Source organism: Scyliorhinus canicula, chromosome 1, assembly GCF_902713615.1.
Source record: "Scyliorhinus canicula chromosome 1, sScyCan1.1, whole genome shotgun sequence".
Classification (NCBI taxonomy): Eukaryota; Metazoa; Chordata; class Chondrichthyes; order Carcharhiniformes; family Scyliorhinidae; genus Scyliorhinus; species Scyliorhinus canicula.
This window is the reverse complement of record NC_052146.1, coordinates 66,854,748-66,874,665: the sequence shown is the minus strand read 5'-3', so window position 1 is coordinate 66,874,665 and position 19,918 is coordinate 66,854,748. Positions and strand designations below refer to the sequence as shown.

General features: G+C 53.5%; 1 long non-coding RNA gene across 2 annotated transcripts; it reads right to left on the bottom strand.

The window, feature by feature from the left end:
• Positions 1-800: 800 nt before the first annotated feature.
• Positions 801-18,809, bottom strand: LOC119963307. 2 transcript variants are annotated; one of them, XR_005460074.1, is made up of 3 exons: positions 18,680-18,809; positions 17,816-17,912; positions 801-1,396 (listed from the first exon to the last, which is right to left on the bottom strand). It is a non-coding gene; the product is annotated as an uncharacterized LOC119963307 (long non-coding RNA). The 2 variants fall into 2 exon arrangements; XR_005460075.1 differs by lacking the exon at positions 18,680-18,809 and adding an exon at positions 18,297-18,496.
• Positions 18,810-19,918: the final 1,109 nt, after the last annotated feature.

The following is a 19,918-nucleotide window of genomic DNA, read 5'->3' as shown; positions in this document are numbered from 1 at the left end:
CACCCCTTATACTCAAATCACAGGAAGCTTAGGGCACAGAAAAACACTCAGTTGGCCCTCGGTGTGTGTGTTAGCCGAACAAGGAACCACTCGTCCCAATTTCTAGTATTTGATCCGTAGCTCAGGCACCGTTCAAATTAGTTGAGTTTTCTGCCTCTTCTCTGGCAGAGTGCCAACCCCCCCCCCCCCCCCCCCCCTCCCTCCCTTTCCCTGTAGTCTCCGGGTGAGAAATAATGTTTCCCCTTTAATCTTTATGCTAATCACTTTAAAGCTATGCCCCCTCCGCATTGGCTTCCATTATGATAAACAGGTCCTTCCTACCACTCTGTCCTGGCCGCTCACAATGTTGTACATCTCAAACAAATCTCCTCTCCGAGAACAACCCCAGCCTTTCCAATATTTCCCCATAGTTGCACCATCCTCGTAAAACCCGTTATTAGTGAAATGACTCCCTTTCTAAATGAGGTGACCGGATCTGCACACGATGGTATTTTTTAAACCTGATATCAGTCTTATATCTTCACATTCTTGAAGCAAAACTCAAAATTCTCTCGCTTCCCTGGTGTGAATTGCTCCGCCGCCCTGGGCTATCCTCTATGTTTGCTGTGTGTATATAAAATGCGTGTATGTGTGTGTGTGTGTGTGTAGTGGAAATGCACAGCCAGCATTTTAGTGAATGTCTTTTTTTCGGATGGGACCTTCGACATAGCTTTGACAAATCTATTTCAGATCTCTCGTGGCTTGTGATGTTCACCAGAACTATATCAAATGTACTAAAAAGAAACACAAGAAAATCACACTTCGATCAAACGGTTCTGGATTTTAGTCATTTCATTGCGGAATGTCACAGAGGAAATACATTGGTTTAGGAAACCGATTCATTAACAACATGCTAATTTCCCAACACTTGAGGATGTTTATAGTCACGTCATCCGATTAACCCTCCAAATCTTAGGTAACTGTCTTTGTCAACATTATTATTTTTTAAGTTCCTAAGTTCCGCTCTTTTTCTCTCGTGTCTCCCCAATCTGCGATCATAACAGTGACATGTTTTTTTAAAGTTCTGTGACTCAATAAAAGTCAGTCGTCTCAAATCAATTCAACTGTTTCGTTCAGCACACTGACTGATCCGTGTGGCTCACGGTGATGGAGCACTTTGAAGAGGAAGGATGAGCGTGCAGACAGGATCCGTCCCAGGTGCCACATCTTCTGGCCACATCTGTTAACACGTCTGTGTGTTTCAGCTCCCAAACAATTCGATACAACACTTGGACTAATCTGCGTGACAGGCAAAGCAGGGTCGTTTCTGCTGATCTGTAAATCTATCGAAACCTCAGCAGCTCTGGGTCAGTCTGGGTTAATGCGTGGTCAAGTGCTTTCGTTGCTTTTATGAACACTGGAAGTCGATTTGAAAACGAAATAAGATGAAGCGATTTAAAATGCCCTCGCGAGTTTACAACATCTAACAGGTAATTTAACAAGGGGCCAGTTTTAAAGGTGTCAATTTAATCGGAGTGTTGCCTCCTGAGGTTCTGATAGGGTCACTTTGAAAGGGAGGGATGGGGTTAAAAAATCTCGGGTGAACTGCTTCAAGTTAGGGATCGTCCCTAAATTGTGTCAAATGCAAAAACGTCGGATGGTTGCTCCTTTGTAACGGTGTAACCTGACCCTTTATCGTGAATGGACAGCCCGGGATAACCCACCCCGGAGCTCTGCTCCTTGGGATATCTGATTTAATGGTACTCAGCTTCAGATCCCACCGTCTCTAGCGGCCCACTCTCCGCTGTTTAGGCCGCATGTGTTCTGCACTGTGGGATTATTTCGGCATGTTAACAGCAAATAAATCGAGTGCAAAATGCATCGTCGCATGATGACGAGGCCGCAAAGCCCATGTTTGAACGAATCACCCGTACAACGATTCTATTCCCCCCCCCCCCCCCCCCATATGAAGGGACAATTTAGCGTGGCCAATCCACCTACCCGGCACATCTTTGGGTTGTGGGGGCGAAACCCACGCAAACACGGGGAGAATGTGCAAACCCCACACGGACAGTGACCCAGAGCCGGGATTGAACCTGAGACCTTGGCGCCGTGAGGCTGCAGTGCTGCCCATGTATTAAGGACTCTGACCTCTAACCCACCCCCACCACACACACACACACACACACACAAATTTGGTCCAGAGCTTAATGCTGCTCCTCTGTCGCTCCTCTGATGGCTCCCATCACCCAACAACGTGGACAACCCAACAGAAGGGCGTGTTGGTGAAATAGGCAGATTATATAGTCACCTTGAGGGGGGGGGGGGGGGGGGGGGGGTGGTGGTTCTGTGTGCCTTTACTGTTGCAAACCGGTTGGGGCCGATTGAAATGCTTTGTTTTTATGGCATGTGGCTGAGTACAATGTTCTTCCCCTCTCGCAGCCATGGAAAACCTCACCGGTGCAAATTTACCCCAGGTTCACATCCAGGTTCCATCAAATAAATCAATGTGAAACAAAAAGAGAACAGAAATAAAATAATCAACCAGTTCAAGGTTCCGAATAGACCCTGGTTTAAGCCAAATCTATTGTTAGGTGGGGGCGAGCAGTGACAGTCCATGGGATGATGGTCAGTGCAGAGGCATTCCTCCGCAGTGTCCAACCAGCACTGGCCGCTCAGGGGACAGTCTTGGCCTCAAAGAAAGTCTCTGGGCAGCACACAGTCAGAACTCGGAGCACCGCCACACGCTGGGATGTCAAGGCCGTGAGCAAGGGAATGGGGCCCAGAATGATGGACACAGACTGGAGAAGCACAGAACGCTCTGACTGAGATGTCTCCCAGATCCCGGTGGGCGTTGACAAGAGTAAACCGGAGAAAAAGTGTCCCCAGTGCCGGGACTGGGAACCAGGGCAGATCATTGCTGTTCATTGACCAGAAGCGATTTTCGGGGTTTTTTCTGTTTAAGGCACAGCTAATTGGTGTGACTTGGAATGCACCGTCTGAAGGAATGGTGGGTGCAAGTTTCAATAATAACTGTCAGAGAGCGATTGGATAAATATCTGCAGGCAGAAAGGTTTGCAATGGTCTGGGGGCGAGGCTCACTTTAAAGAATGGGACGAATGAACTGCTCTGTGTTGCGCGCCATCGAGGAACACTTTGTCTCGGTGTCTTCCTGGTGGATACTGCTGAACGGACACACACCCTGGCAGACTCACATGATAGCGTAAGAGGTGGGCAAAGTGACAGCTCGCCAACTAGGAGTGTCCACCATTTATTCCATCCATTCCTCCTCCGGAGACTGTCCAGTTGCCATTCGTGTCATTTCCTGGGTGAAACTTCAGGCGAGTGTCAGGCAAGGGGGGGGGGGGGGGGGGGGGGGAGGTGGTGAGGGAATGCCCAGCTCCGGGGGGATGGGAGTGAGGGAATGCTCAGCTCCGGGGGGGGGGATGGGAGTGAGGGAATGCCCAGCTCCGGGGGGATGGGAGTGAGGGAATGCCCAGCTCCGGGGGGATGGGAGTGAGGGAATGCCCAGCTCCGGGGGGATGGGGGTGAGGGAATGCCCAGCTCCGGGGGGATGGGGGTGAGGGAATGCCCAGCTCCGGGAGAATGGGAGTGAGGGAATGCCCAGCTCCCCGGGGGGGGGGGGGGGGAGATGGGAGTGAGGAATGCCCAGCTCCGGGGGGATGGGGGTGAGGGAATGCCCAGCTCCCGGGGGGGGGGGGGTGGGGGAATGAGAGTGAGGAATGCCCAGCTCCGGGGGGATGGGAGTGAGGGAATGCCCAGCTCCGGGGGATGGGAGTGAGGAATGCCCAGCTCCTGGGGGATGGGAGCGAGGGAATGCCCAGCTCCGGGGGGATGGGAGTGAGGGAATGCCCAGCTCCGGGGGGATGGGAGTGAGGGAATGCCCAGCTCCGGGGGGGTGGGGGGGGGGGGGGGGGGGCTGGGAGTGAGGGAATGCCCAGCTCCGGGAGGATGGGAGTGAGGGAATGCCCAGCTCCGGAGGGATGGGAGCGAGGGAATGCCCAGCTCCGGGGGGATGGGAGTGAGGGAATGCCCAGCTCCGGGGGGGGGGGGGGGGGGGGGGGGGGTTGGGAGTGAGGGAATGCCCAGCTCGGGAGGATGGGAGTGAGGGAATGCCCAGCTCCGGGACGATGGGAGTGAGGGAATGCCCAGCTCCGGGGGGATGGGGGTGAGGGAATGCCCAGCTCCGGGAGAATGGGAGTGAGGGAATGCCCAGCTCCCGGGGGGATGGGAGTGAGGGAATGCTCAGCTCCGGGGGGGGGGGGGGGGAATGGGAGTGAGGGAATGCCCAGCTCGGGGGGATGGGGGTGAGGGAATGCCCAGCTCCCGGGGGGATGGGAGTGAGGGAATGCTCAGCTCCGGGGGGGGGGGGGGGGGGGGGGGAATGGGAGTGAGGGAATGCCCACTCCGGGAGGATGGGAGTGAGGGAATGCCCAGCTCCGGGGGGGGATGGGAGTGAGGGAATGCCCAGCTCCGGGGGGAGGATGGGAGTGAGGGAATGCCCAGCTCCGGGGGGATGGGAGCGAGGGAATGCCCAGCTCCGGGGGGGGGGGGGGGGAAGAGTGAGGGAATGTCCAGCTCCAGGGGGATGGAAGTGAGGGAATGCCAGGCTCCGGGAGGATGGGAGTGAGGGAATGCCCAGCTCCGGGGGGGGGGGGGGGGGGTGGGAGTGAGGGAATGCCCAGCTCCGGGAGGATGGGAGTAAGGGAATGCTCAGCTCCGGGGGGGGGGGGGGAATGGGGGTGAGGGAATGCCCAGCTCCGGGGGGGGGGGGGGGGGGGGGAAAAGAGTGAGGGAATGCCCAGCTCCGGGGGGATGGGAGTGAGGGAATGCCCAGCTCCGGGAGGGTAGGAGTGAGGGAATGCCCAGCTCCGGGGGGGGGGGGGGGGATGGGAGTGAGGGAATGCCCAGCTCCGGGGGGATGGGAGTAAGGGAATGCTGAGCTCCGGGGGGGGGGGGGGGGGGGGGGGGGGGGGGAGGGAGGGAATGCCCAGCTCCGGGGGGATGGGAGTGAGGGAATGCCCAGCTCCGGGGGGATGGGAGTGAGGGAATGCCCAGCTCCTGGGGGATGGGAGCGAGGGAATGCCAGCTCCGGGGGGATGGGAGCGAGGGAATGCCCAGCTCCGGGGGGATGGGAGTGAGGGAATGCCCAGCTCCGGGGGGGGGGGGGGGGGGGGGGGGGGGGGATGGGAGTGAGGGAATGCCCAGCTCCGGGAGGATGGGAGTGAGGGAATGCCCAGCTCCGGGGGGATGGGAGCGAGGGAATGCCCAGCTCCGGGGGGATGGGAGTGAGGGAATGCCCAGCTCCCGGGGGGGGGGGGGGGGGGGGGGGGGGGGGATGGGAGTGAGGGAATGCCCAGCTCCGGGAGGATGGGAGTGAGGGAATGCCCAGCTCCGGGGGGATGGGAGCGAGGGAATGCCCAGCTCCGGGGGGATGGGAGTGAGGGAATGCCCAGCTCCGGGGGGGGGGGGGGGGGGGGGGGGGGTGGGAGTGAGGGAATGCCCAGCTCCGGGAGGATGGGAGTGAGGGAATGCCCAGCTCCGGGACGATGGGAGTGAGGGAATGCCCAGCTCCGGGGGGATGGGGGGTGAGGGAATGCCCAGCTCGGGAGAATGGGAGTGAGGGAATGCCCAGCTCCCGGGGGGATGGGAGTGAGGGAATGCTCAGCTCCGGGGGGGGGGGGGGGGAATGGGAGTGAGGGAATGCCCAGCTCCGGGGGGATGGGGGTGAGGGACTGCCCAGCTCCCGGGGGGATGGGAGTGAGGGAATGCTCAGCTCCGGGGGGGGGGGGGGGGGGGGGGAATGGGAGTGAGGGAATGCCCACTCCGGGAGGATGGGAGTGAGGGAATGCCCAGCTCCGGGGGGGGGATGGGAGTGAGGGAATGCCCAGCTCCGGGGGGAGGATGGGAGTGAGGGAATGCCCAGCTCCGGGGGGATGGGAGCGAGGGAATGCCCAGCTCCGGGGGGGGGGGGGGGGGGAAGAGTGAGGGAATGTCCAGCTCCAGGGGGATGGAAGTGAGGGAATGCCAGGCTCCGGAGGATGGGAGTGAGGGAATGCCAGCTCCGGGGGGGGGGGGGGGTGGGAGTGAGGGAATGCCCAGCTCCGGGAGGATGGGGAGTAAGGGAATGCTCAGCTCCGGGGGGGGGGGGGGAATGGGAGTGAGGGAATGCCCAGCTCCGGGGGGGGGGGGGGGGGGAAAGAGTGAGGGAATGCCCAGCTCCGGGGGGATGGGAGTGAGGGAATGCCCAGCTCCGGGAGGGTAGGAGTGAGGGAATGCCCAGCTCCGGGGGGGGGGGGGGGGATGGGAGTGAGGGAATGCCCAGCTCCGGGAGGATGGGAGTAAGGAATGCTGAGCTCCGGGGGGGGGGGGGGGGGAGTGAGGGAATGCCCAGCTCCGGGGGGATGGGAGTGAGGGAATGCCCAGCTCCGGGGGGATGGGAGTGAGGGAATGCCCAGCTCCTGGGGGATGGGAGCGAGGGAATGCCCAGCTCCGGGGGGATGGGAGCGAGGGAATGCCCAGCTCCGGGGGGATGGGAGTGAGGGAATGCCCAGCTCGGGGGGGGGGGGGGGGGGGGGGGGATGGGAGTGAGGGAATGCCCAGCTCCGGGAGGATGGGAGTGAGGGAATGCCAGCTCGGGGGGATGGGAGCGAGGAATGCCCAGCTCGGGGGGATGGGAGTGAGGGAATGCCCAGCTCCGGGAGGATGGGAGTGAGGGAATGCCCAGCTCCGGGGGGATGGGAGTGAGGGAATGCCCAGCTCCGGGGGGGGGGGGGGGGGGGATGGGAGAGAGGGAATGCCCAGCTCCGCGGGGGGGGGGGGGGGGGGATGGGAGTGAGGGAATGCCCAGCTCCGGGGGGGGGGGGGGCGGGGATGGGAGTGAGGGAATGCCCAGCTCCGGGGGGGGGGGGGGGGGGTGAGAGTGAGGGAATGCCCAGCTCCGGGGGGGGATGGGAGTGAGGGAATGCCCAGCTCCGGGGGGATGGGAGTGAGGGAATGTCCAGCTCCGGGGGGGGGGGGGGGGGGGGGCAGAAAGTTGTCCTGGGAACTGTACCGAGAGAATGAACAGTTCGGCTTGCTGGGGGTGGGGCGGGGGCTTGGCTCTGACACACGGGCGGCCCAGACTGCCTCTCAACCCCACACTTTGTTAAATGTTTGAGCGGCCTGGACTCTCTCCACAGAACCGACAAGAGGCAGGGTCTACACTGGGATCGCTAATTAAACATGCAGCTCACTCCAAAATCTCGGCCTGGACTGGGGAGGGGTCAGAACCCGCTTCAACCGAAGTGGAGGCCACAAATTCCCATTATCCCAAACAGGCCGCAACACTGGAGCCACGAACTGGGCGGGGAAATGATCGATGAGATTTCCATTAAACTGAATCCCAACGCCTTATTTTCCTTCACCCACGCCGAATTGCACTCTCTCGGTGTGACCGGGGACGGGGCCTCACAATGCGGGGGGTCAGAAAATAAAGCTCACCCACTTTAGGCAGGTTTGTAAATTTCTCTCTAATTTTAAAAATATGTTCCGAACTACTGATGTTCTTTAAAAAGAATTGGAGAAGTTGGCATGGAGTAAATGCTGCCGTTGAAGGAGGGGAGGAGGCTGCCTGATTGAAGATTCGGCCCCATGAGATCTTTCTGGGGGCCTCGGAGGCCAGTGACTTGTGCCAAACTTCAAACGCCGCCGCCACATCTCGGCAGCTGTGGCGGATCCTGAGTGACCCCCTTGTGAGCGGGGAAGTCAATGCAAATAAACAGCGAGCTTCCCCCACCCCCAGGGCAGGCCAGAGAACTAGAGTGAAATGGCCATTTCAGCTTTAATCTGACATTCAACCACTCACCGCCCTCCCGCTCAAAAATTAATTGACCAAGGAATTTCGCCGCTAACAGAAAACACCCCCACCCCCATATTTTCCTGGTCTGACTCCCCAAGATTTTCTTTGGCATTCTCTGCTGGCGCTTGGATTCTGAACCTTAGAGATTGGATTAAGGACAAGGTGGCCGCTGGCTGACATTCTCTCTTTCACCCACACCAACCTCGAACATTTATATAGCGCTTTTAGAAGTTCAGTCCCCACAGGAAATAGCCTGCGCACAGCAGGATCCCACAACCGCGCCCCAGTACTCATCGAATCACAGAGAGGCCACTTGGCCTCTGCGCCAGTATTAAGTGAGGTTTGGTGGAGCGAGTCCCATTGAGCAGGACACTGATCACTTGGGTAGATTGAAAACACCCGTTTTAGGCACTGCGGCTAGAGCCAAGGGACACGATACTAATTCGAGTCCGATTTCGGTTCTGTATATGAAAAAATCCAAGGGCAGTACAGTAAGGGCCATGAAGTGGCACCGAGCGAATGGCTGGTTAACCCATATCCTTTTAAAGGTCCACAGGGCCTCTTCATAGCAAAGGCAATACATAGCAACGGCAATGAAATGATCAGTAATCAATTCCTTTTGAAAATAGAGAGGTAAGTGGATGGAGAACCATTTGGTCATTCTGTTCGGGAAAACTAGAACGTTCACGGAGCCATCCTGTGATTCTGGAAGTAAAGAAGAACAGTGGAAATCGGGAAAGTACAAATTGTTGGAGTCGGTATTACTGAATGGAGATCCGGGCTGTGATGGCAAACAGCAGAACAGGAGCAGGCGGCGATGTGGGTTGGGTGGGTAGTAGACGGATGCAAGGAATTGAGAGCTCGAATACACCCACTGGCCCGCACAATCTTCCCGCCTGGGTTAGTGTTGCATGGAAAGAGCAACATGCGGGCCACACACATGCCCGACATGCCAGCTTGGCTGGGCAGGAGGGACTGGAGTGCTTCACATCTCTCCTTCCTGCTCCAGTGGGGCCCTGCCTCGTCCATTCCAGTCGCAGCAACACACGCTTCAGACCAGCTGGGGCCGGATACCCGTTTCCATGGAGATGTCGTCCAGGTCCAGCTTGAATTTTATTCTGAACACACACACGCACCAGTCGACTGAGCTCGGACCACTGCTGCTCTTTCAATATTGCACTGCTAGCTCCAGGTCCACAGTAGCGCAACACTGACAGAGCGGCAGGAGCCTGAGGATGTACATCAGCAAGAGGAATGGGGAAGGGGGGCATTGGTAAACATCCCGGGAGGGAGGCCATCGACTTCCTCAGGACATTAAAAAAACAAATCCCACGATGACCACGAGCCTTCCATTCGCGCGGGCGGACAGAAAACACAAGTGTTCCAGACAAAAGCATGTTACATAGCATTTCACTTCCAGACCAGACTCATCTACCGTTTGCTAATACAAACATTCAATAAACTAGTCAGCACTGGGAAAATTGCTCGATTGTATTTGTCGAGGCTGTTTTATTTATTTATTGAAAATAGTCCAGGTCTGCTGCTATTTCCCGCTCTCTCTCCCACACACACCAAGTCTCTTCCTCGCACTCTTCCAGAATCGCTCGGTTCTAATCCACAGTAAGGAGTGAGTTCCTGTGTAGTCCTGTATGTGTTGCTCTTCCCTTCCCCCCCCCCCCCCCCCCGCCCGCCCCCCCGACGCCTCCGGATCCTGCCCGCCTTAAAATAAAACGCACAGAAAAGAAAACAGAGCGAGATTAGTGGAGCTTCAATGGAAACTCCGGGAATGTTAAAAATCCAGTCCCTCCCTCGCCCTCCCCCCAAGGGGCCTCCATAGCCCAACAGAAGCGAGAGACCACCTGAAATCGGCAGCCAAGCCCACCCACTCAGCCATTGCTCTCAGAGCAAACACCCCTCCTCCTCCTCTCTGACGGTACAGCTCAGAGCTGCCCTCTCCCGGCTCCACGCACTGGAAAGGCGGGAAGTTTAACCCGTCACGTTAATTACCTCATGGAAACCATTTAAAACACGGCAGAGCAGCGGGATGACCATGTGCTCTGCTCCACGTTATCTTTCCAATTCCTACTTCTCTATCCTCTTGAAAGACGATTTGACCCCAGGCTGAAACCCTATAAGCGATATTGCACTACTTAAAGCCAGAAATTCAAAGCAGACGCAATATAGATAGGGTCCCAGCTCCAAGGGTAGCCTCGCCTCAGCAGCCCCGACTTCACACGGGGAGCAAGGGTGGCCCCCACCCTCACTGCCCCTCCCGTGGACCCCATTCTGGGGCTGGAATAAGAAGCCTCCCATTGATCACGAAACAGGTGGGATCTCCCGCCAAAGAAAAACAAGACGGAATTAAATCCCACAGCATTCAAATGTAAACACTGCGTGAACCACCCCCCTTTCCGCGACGGTTCAAGCCCACTTGTGTCAAAAACATAAAAGATTCGCCATCGAAAGGGGGGGGGGGGGGGGTTAGATTGTGGTTGGCTGGGGATCTTTGGAGTGGTTTGGGGAAGTGCCCCCTACAACAGGGCACCTAGTGCCCAGCCAGTGCCACAGACTGGCATTCCCAAAGCCCCTGCTACCCGGCAGATGGATTCATGAAGTTGACACTTTTGAGCCTTTCTCCCTCTCGGCTTCCACTAGATCGAGGATGGAATGGGGGGTGGGCCAATCCTCTGCTGCAGAGATTCCTCAGTAATTCGCCATTGATGTGGCCGGGCCCTTGCTGACGATTTTTTAAAACTTCCTTCAGCCACAAAGATTCCTCACGTTCCACATGCTGCTGTCAAGAGGCCCGCTTCCACTTTGATCTTTATCGGCGATCCCGGCCTTGCACACACACACATCATTGGGCGAATGACGACTCTGAAGAATGCGCGCCTTTTTGTTCTCCCAGTTGTTAAATTCCTGAAGCAGCCAGTGTGAAAAGGCCGCGCCAAGACAAGCAGAGAGATATCTAAAGAGAGCTCATTCTGTGTCATATCATCCCCACTCCTCTCTGTTTGAACTGACCGCCATCACTCTGGTTCTCTCCCCCCCCCCCCCCCCGCCCCGTCGTTTCCAGTTCTCCACAGGCGCGGGAAGCGGGGGTTTCCTCACTTCAGTATCTTTTTTTTTACGGGTTAGCCGGTGTTGGCGGCAGGGGGCCATCCGAGGACTCTTTCTTTCCCCCCCCCCCCCCAACCCCCGTCAAGAATCAGGTATTGGGATTCACAGTAGCCGATTTCCGCCTGAGGGGGAATGTGAAGTGTACAAGCACATTCCTGTCTGCAGCACCCGCATAAAGTAGCATTTCCGCGCCCGGTGGGCACCGCGGGGACTGACTGGAGAGTTTTTACCCACCCCCTTGAACACATTTTATTCTGGATTTAAATTTCCTTTGGCATCTGTTTACTTTGACCCAGTGACCCTTAAAAGGTCTCCCTTTTAACTCCCTCAATTTGTTAATAGTTACCCAAAAATGAGCATAGGAGCTCCCCCCCCCCCCCAAAAAAAAGCCATTTCGCTTCTCTGTGACACCAGTCCTGCTGGGGGCTGGAGAGACTGTACCACGAGCTGAGAACACAAACATACGCAGGCTTAAATGATTTTGTGGGGGGGGGGGGGGGGGGGTCTCTGGTTTTAACCCTCCCCTCTCACCACACACGGAGGGCAGCAGTCAGGAAGCGAGCTCCCTTGGAACTTGGGAACAATGTGGATGGTGTTTTATATATATGGGTGGAGTGGGATGAAGGGTACCCTCCCTGGGACATCATTTCATTCAGTCTCAATGAATCACATGGAGGAAGTATCACTGTGAAGACTAAAGAGCATTGGTAAGGTCTGATATTCAGTTCCCATTTAGAGCGTGGATTTCACCTTTGGGGAGGGGTGGGACAGACAATATGTGTCCACCCGCCGGACCGTTCCCGGTGACTGATGTTTGGGCAATTGGGACAGCGCTTTGCATGACTTGGGAGGGACTCCAGCGGGTTGGGGAGTTTGTGGGAGCGGGACAGGGAACCCCCAGCGGGGGCAGTGGGAGACGGGAGTCCCGGAGCAGGAAGCCGGGGAGCTGAGCCAGTCTCTGGGAGCAGACACCAGCCTGGAAAACAAGCGGTGAGCGACAGCCCAACACAGCCAATGGCAATGCAGGAGCAGCCAGCGATAAAACCCACACTCGCACACAAATTATATTAAATCCAATTCGTTATAAAGCCAAAGTCATTACATTATTCCTCGACATTTCAAGTAGCGAATAAGGAAACCGCAAAATCTCCCCTTAAAATGCAATTAAAGAAAGCAGGAGGCCTCCGCTTTGAAATCCGGATCAGCCCCGATATTGGGCAGAAGGGACGGGAAACCCCCAAAACCTGGTTAACCCAGTCCCGCACGGAGAACGGGCCCTTCTGCAGCACATGGACGATCTTCCATGAGGATTCAGGGCCCATTTCGGATTTCCCCCAATATCCCAACCGCCCCACCTGCCTCCCCGAAGCACCGAGCGTCTAATTTCCGCTGCAGGCGCAAATTACAGAGACACAATGAGCGAAACACTGATTTCAACGGGACCTGTGCGGCAAAGTCCCCCTTCCTGGAAGTCAGTTACACCCAACAGAAACTGGCATGGCCAAGTAACCACAGCCCAGGTCCCATCCTCACCCAAATCCTACATTTTACCCAGATAAACCTACCAAGAACCCAAAGCACTACATGGGCACACACACCTCCAACCAGACATCACCCACTGTCCTGTGTACACACACCTTCACCCAGGCATCATCCACTGTCCTGTGTACACACACCTTCACCCAGACATCATCCACTGTCCTGTGTACACACACCTCCAACCAGACATCACCCACTGTCCTGTGTACACACACCTTCACCCAGGCATCATCCACTGTCCTGTGTACACACACCTTCACCCAGACATCACCCACAGTCCCAATTGTGCACACACACATTCACCCAGGCATCACCCACTGCCTATCTGTATACAATAAGAAGCCTTACACCAGGTTAAAGTCCAGCATGTTTGTTTCAAACACTAGCTTTCGGAGCACTGCTCCTTCCTCATTCACCTGAGAATTCACCACAGGTGAATGAGGAAGGGGTAGTGCTTCAAAAGCTAGTGTTTGAAACAAACATGTTGGACTTTAACCTGTTGTTGTAAGACTTCTTACTGTGCCCACCCCAGTCCAACGCGGGCATCTCCACATCGTATTTGTATACACACCTTCACCCAGGCATTACCCACTGCCTATCTGTATACACACCTTTACCCAGGCATTACCCACTGCCTATCTGTATACACACCTTTACCCAGGCATTACCCACTGCCTATCTGTATACACACCTTTACCCAGGCATTACCCACTGCCTATCTGTATACACATCTTCACCCAGGCATTACCCACTGCCTATCTGTATACACATCTTGAAATGAAAAAAATGAAAATCACTTATTGTCACGAGTAGGCTTCAATGAAGTTACTGTGAAAAGTCCCTAGTCGCCACATTCCGGCGCCTGTCCGGGGAGGCTGATACGGGAATCGAACCGTGCTGCTGGCCTGCTTTAAAAGCCAGCGATTTAGCCCAGTGAGCTAAATCAGCCCCTTCACCCAGACATCACCCACTGCCTAACTTTGTGCACACCTTCACCCAGGACATCACCCACTGCCCTAACTACACAGTTAAACACTGGATAACTCCAGTGGTTACTTCAATGCACCCCTTAGGACTACAACAAAATCAATGAATGGCACATGTTAGTCACACTTCACCAGAAACCACAAAACAATAACATTGATAATGGTGACTAATATTTGCTTGCAAATTAGTCATCGGTGAATAAGATGATGTAGAAAATAGGCTAGTCACAGGATAGGAATGAGTATGGTGTCTAATTTATTGCAGCCATGCATGCAGCCCAGACCCAGTTAACCACTGCTACAGGAAGATGTGGCGGCTGACGAATGAAAAGGCCCAATATACCACTCTGTACACAACAGTGTGCAAACTCACTAGATTGTATTCACACACACAGAACAACCTATCAATGAGCCCAGTCTAACACATTGGCATCAACAAGGCATAAAAAAGTTATAATTTCAAGATATTCCAGTAAATTCTTGTCAATGTGGCTTGTACCCATCATTTGAGTATTACATATCCACAGCCCTCTTCAGACAAAGACCACAGGAACAGCCCGCAACACTGCCCTGCTGCCCGACTTCTGCATTCAAATGGACAGTCTGAACATACCCCTCACTTTCTGAAAGCACGTTGCACAATGTTCACAAAGCAGTGTGTTCGTGTGCACCACTACCTTGCACACCAGCACTGTGTACAGAGTTTGTGTACACAGCATCAGCTTCACAAATACCAGCTTTAAACCGCTTTCAGGCCTTCACTGCACCTACAGCTTATCGCCTCAAGCGTCCCTCTCTAACCCTGCTCATTTCTGGGTTTATAATCGATAATAAACGGTCGAACGGTGGGGCAAGAAACGAGCCAGAACCGGATCAAATTTGTATAAAAGTAAGTGGGCAGCCAAGTGATCTTCTGTAACCACGCACCCGGTTCCACAAGGGTCAGCAAGTTTAAAAATGGCACTGGTATTCCGCCAGGCTGGGCGGTAAACACGGATTCCACTGGGCCGTTATTCACTGATAGGAAGGGGGAGGGTGCCCGACGCCAACGTTTTTTAATATTAGCACAATTCAAATTTGATCTCCAGGCCAGGACGAATATTCCCTGCTAAACTGATAGGTTTCACTCCAGGTTTAATAGGAGGAACAGAGCCTGCATAGATACACGTGTTTTGCATTGCAGCAATACCGCGTTACAGAGCAGAGTTACAGACCATGGTGCAAAAACTCTCGGACTGCACGTAATTCATTTTTCACATTAAGTAATCTCAAAACGTGTACAGGGGCTTCGTGGCCACTTCAGAGGAGAGCCCAACAATTAATCTGTCGAGGGATCAACGATGCAACATAAGAGAATTCAACCCCACCAAATCTGGAAGCGTAAAAGAAGTTGGACGATGTTTAAATCACCCCCTCCCCCCCAATTTGCCCATCGCATTGACACATGAACAGAAGGGGCTCAAATTCCTGGACACACAATTTAAAGAGGAAAGTTATCTTATTCCTAACAAACGTTGATTTTTAAAAAAACTGATGCTCCTCTCCCCCCCCCCCCCCCCCCCCCGTAAACGGACCCCAGAATCCGGTCGTGATTTGTGGGACCAATTGCTCCTCTTCCCAAATTGAGAATTCAGGGGCTCCATTAAACACACAATTAGCTCCTCGGGGTGGGGGTACTCACAGCTAGTCCCGAATAGAATCCACTCCAACAGCCTGGCTGTGGCGTGCATTCCAGCCCCGTACACTTCACAAACACTCAGCAAGCTCCTACACGAAGTATTCAACATGCATTTTTTTAAAAACACACTCCGAGCAGGCGAGCTGTGACCTGTTCGCGTGAATTGTACCAAAGCTGCACAGCTCTCTCTCTCTTCTCTCTCTCTCTGAAACAGACACACAATCGGACAGATTTTGTTCAGCCCCCCATGTTGTTTTGTCGGACATTTCTAGCTATCTGCCTGGGACATGGGTCTTTGGTGAATGAGAGGTGCGTGCTTTAAAATAGCAGGAAAGTTTTAACAAATACCCCCCCCCCAGCAGAAGGCTGGGACCCCCTTCCCCAGTGTGACCTTTCATCCAATACACTTCATACTGAATTTCTAACTGAATCTTATCCCAGCAAATCCCCCCTCACGCAGAAAGATGTTTTTAAACAAGAGGCCCCAGCAAAGCTGCAGTTTCCGTTTGTGACTCTCCCTCCTCACACAGGACACCCCGTGTACTGGGGGGGGGGGGGGGGGAATTGGGAGGGTTCAAAAGTCGACAGGGACTGAGGGATTAATTCCCTCACCCACACACTCTGCAGCGGCGTTACCCTGTTGAAAAAAAACGACAGGAGGGAACCCACGCCGCGGAAAATGGGTAGCCCACGATTTATTTGGAAGGGGGCCTGGCAAGGATCCATTGCTGGGACGGAAACATGTACAAGCGCGACGGACTCGGCTGCGTCCCATCCCACCAGCGCCCAGCCCCCCCCCCCCCCCCCCAAGCTAGAAAACATCGCTGAGCCGCTTTCCAAGTGTCTCACATGGCAGCAACACCTCTTCAGCATTATCCCCAACTATTGTGGGGAATTGTACACTCCAGATTGCAACTAACGTCCCCTCGTTCGCCTTTACCAAATCGGCACCAAACTGGAAACCTGGAGAATATTAATTGATTCTCTTAAAATCACTGGGTAGTTTAGAAAATTCAAAAAGTTTGGCTTGAGACCGTAAAACTGTGCGAATCGAACCCATATCAGTAACTCTCGGGAAAGCACCAGCCACTTATCAACAAATACATACATCTCAAGTACAAAAGGTTAATAATAGCAGCCGCCTAGAATGTTCCTGCAGTGGCAGTGAGGGGGCCCGGCTCTTTATTTACCAAAATAAAAACACACGCGGAACAACTTGCCTTTGAAATCACAGCCACTCGACCCTCAAGACATGAAGGGTGGAGGAAAAGTCACTTCTGAAGAGTTGGAGAGGCACCAACTATGTGTCTAGATTTCACAAAAGGCGTCTCAAGTTGCTGTACATTTATAAACGCCCAATTTCTGGTCACTTTTTGAAAAATAAAAGCACGAAATGCAGAATTATGGAAATGCAGCAAGCCCTTCGCCCATTCAACTGGTGACAGCACATTAAAGAAAACACACACACAGCTTCGAGGCGAATGATCAGTGAAACCCGATCAACAACGTGGCTGTCCATCTCTCCACCTTAAACCAGGCAGTGACCATTCGGCGATTCGTTTTTATTCGTTCAGCTGGTCCCAGGATGTCGACGGGAGCTCGCTCTCTGGTGCCTGACGCTTTGACAATACTATTGCACTGCTTAACTGTGAGTACAGTAGTGCAATATCGTCAGAGCCTCCGACAGCAGTCAACCCTGACCCAGGGCTCAATGCACTGTGGGTTAAAGCCACTCTACAATTTGCATCAACAGACTTATACTATTACGAGAGGGAAGGGCGGACATGTGGGAGTTTTGATCTGTGGCCAACTTCGAGTAAACAAAACGTACACTATATGAAAACATAAATGGTTAATATTACAAATAAAACAACCGATTCAGCAACATTATAAAATCTACCTTTAATCGGGAACACACGACAGTCGAAGTTGAGCAAACCCGGTTGACAGCAAGCTATCCCCAAATTGATCCATATCCAGGGCGCCAGCCAAAAATAGAATCGGCACAAAACGCAAAAAATAGACTGGGCTGGACGCCTCGCACGCGTGTGGGTGAAGGTTTTATTCTCTCAACTTGGGAGAGAAGGGGTTGGGGGGTAGTGGGGAAGGTGGAGAATACTGCCAGCCAATGCCCTTTTAATATTGCACTGCTTAACTCAATCTCAGTAGTACAACATGAAAAGGGCCCCGGCCAACAGACTTCAATAACAACAACGCCAAGAATCAGTCAAGAAACAAGAGGGGTTTTCCTGTGGTCCGAGTCCACATTTTTTTAAAAACACGCACTAACAACACATCACTGGCCTGAAAGAAAGAATCTGGAAGGAGTTTTAACACCGACAGAAAGACACAAACATTGACGGAACAAAAAAAATAGTAAATAATTCCAAATCGATACAAATAAAACGTGATTAAACTACTGCTGCATTTTATCGAAGCTACAATTAAAGTTTCTGTCAACGGAATGACAAACTATGAAACGTTGCAATATAAAGAAAAAAAGTTACGCTCATTAGAAGAGATGGTAAGCAACACGATCGAAACGTAAACTGTTTAATACTTGGTGAAATAAAAGCCTCCGAATCCACAAGTTTGAAAAAAAAGTCCAAAACATTCCCTTGTGCACCGCACAAAGTTGCGAAATCCCATTACCTCAACGTTATTGGAGCCCCCACGCCGTAAACAGCCGTCCACGAAGCTTCACATACTAGAAAGGCAGCAATTGCATTGGGAGGGGTCTAGCGCCAAACTATTAAAAGAAAACATATTTTTTTATAAAAAAAAACACGCACTGGAGTTCGGAGCCTGGCTGGGGCAGAGATTCCCGATCCACTTCGGGAGAGTGCGCCCTTGTCACTGAAGCTTCACACACCCCAGAGTTTGATGCCCTCCTCCCTCCCCTTCAGAAAAAAACCCCACAAAATCAAGCGGCTTCCTTTCACAGCTCGGGTTAAAAGGCAGACAACGCGTGGCCGAACCTCTAACACTGGGGGGGACAAGTTGCCACATTCACATGAAATAGAAAGAATTTTTTTTAAAACACCAAATGTCTCTTTTTTAAATCTTACATCAAAATCTGCAACAAAAATAAGGTCACATATAAATCAATAGAGCAGGTCCCGCACAGATTTACCTCCTGATCCGGCTAAGTTGTGAGCGTGGTTACTGACACCTCCTGGCTGCAGAGGTTAACCCGGCTTCTCTCCACGATCACCTATTTTAAAAGCCTAATATTCTCCCCAGTGTGTGTGTGTGTGGCTTTGGAGGGGCGGGGTGCTTAGATACATTCTTTTAGGGGGAAAATAAATCTCCCGATGGCAGACAAGCCGCGGCGTGGCCTCCCCCCTCCCCCAGCCCTGCTGAGAAGCTGGGGGTCGTTTCAAAGTCCCCCCCCCCCCCCCCCCAATCATCTCTTCCCTTTTTTTTATAGCCCTGAGCTCCCGCCATTTCCATGCAATCACCCGGATGCTACTCGCGAAAAAAAACAGCCCCTGCAAAAAAAAAACTGAATGGTACCTGCAGGAAGAGAGAGAGAGAGAAATAACAATCAGAGCAAATAAATAAACGCAGCTCAAAGTTGCACGGGAAAAAAATGGAGGCGACCGGTGCAAAATATTTCCCAAACTTTGCTCGCCCGCTGCTCCCGGGCGGAGAGGGGAGGATGTTGCTGCCGACCGCTGCCCTTCGCATTGGGGAGAGGGAGGGAGGGAGGAGGGTGGGGGGGAGAGTGTCAGGCCGGGAGGGACTGCGCTGTTCCTGCCCTCCGCCAGCTGCCTCCTCCTCCTCCTCCTCCTCCCTCCGCTCCCTCCTCCTCCGCCTCTTCCCTCTCCCTCCACCACCATCTTCAGCACCTTCCGCCCGGCGCCCCGCCCCAGCGTTCTCCCGCGCAGCCCATTGGCTCCCGCCACCACCCTCCCCCCTTGACCCCGCCTCCCATTGGCCGGCGCACGTCATCCGCCCGCCGCCCATTGGCTGGGTGTGGTGGTGGTGGGGGAGGGCAGGCTGGGCTGCTACATTCCAGGTACACAGCGACCCACACACACACTGGGAGCTGAGAGAGTGAATGTCCATTCACAAAAACACATCCCAGGGCTCTCTCACTCACTGCCCCCCCCTCCTCCAGCCTCTTTGTGTGTGTGCATATCTTTAAACACACTCCTCTTTCCTCCTGCGATCCCCCCATCCACTTCTTTCTGATTTTTTTAAACTTACCAGGTCAGGAGGGAGGATGGAGCTCCCCCATCCCTTTAACTCCCTCTCGGAAGCAGTGAGCTGTAAAATCCCGCATTCCAATCCGATGGAGCTGAATTAATGGTGTTGTGGACCAGAAAAGAGCCTGCATTTGTGTTTTTTTAAATATCTATAGTTACCCCCCCCCCCCCCCCCCCCGGCTTCATCTCGCTCCCTTTAGTATCTCAATCCCTCTTCCCCTATGTTTCTCTCCTCCATCCCTCCCTGTTAACTTTCCCACCCACCTACCAAACTGTAAAACAGTTGCAGAGAAAACGTACATATTTATTTACATTTAATTTAATACCTTGAGCTGCTTAGAACATTTAGAAGGAATTGTGCCCATTAAAAGATTTACAGCTGGACACCTGACCAATTTACTTTTCAACGGTTTATCAATTATTGTAACATTTCCAGATTACATCGAAACCTACACAACGCAATTCAGTCTCATTTTTTCGCTCGAACTTTACTACAGTATTTTTCATCAACGCAAAGGGGGGGTTGACTTAAAGTACATTTTTC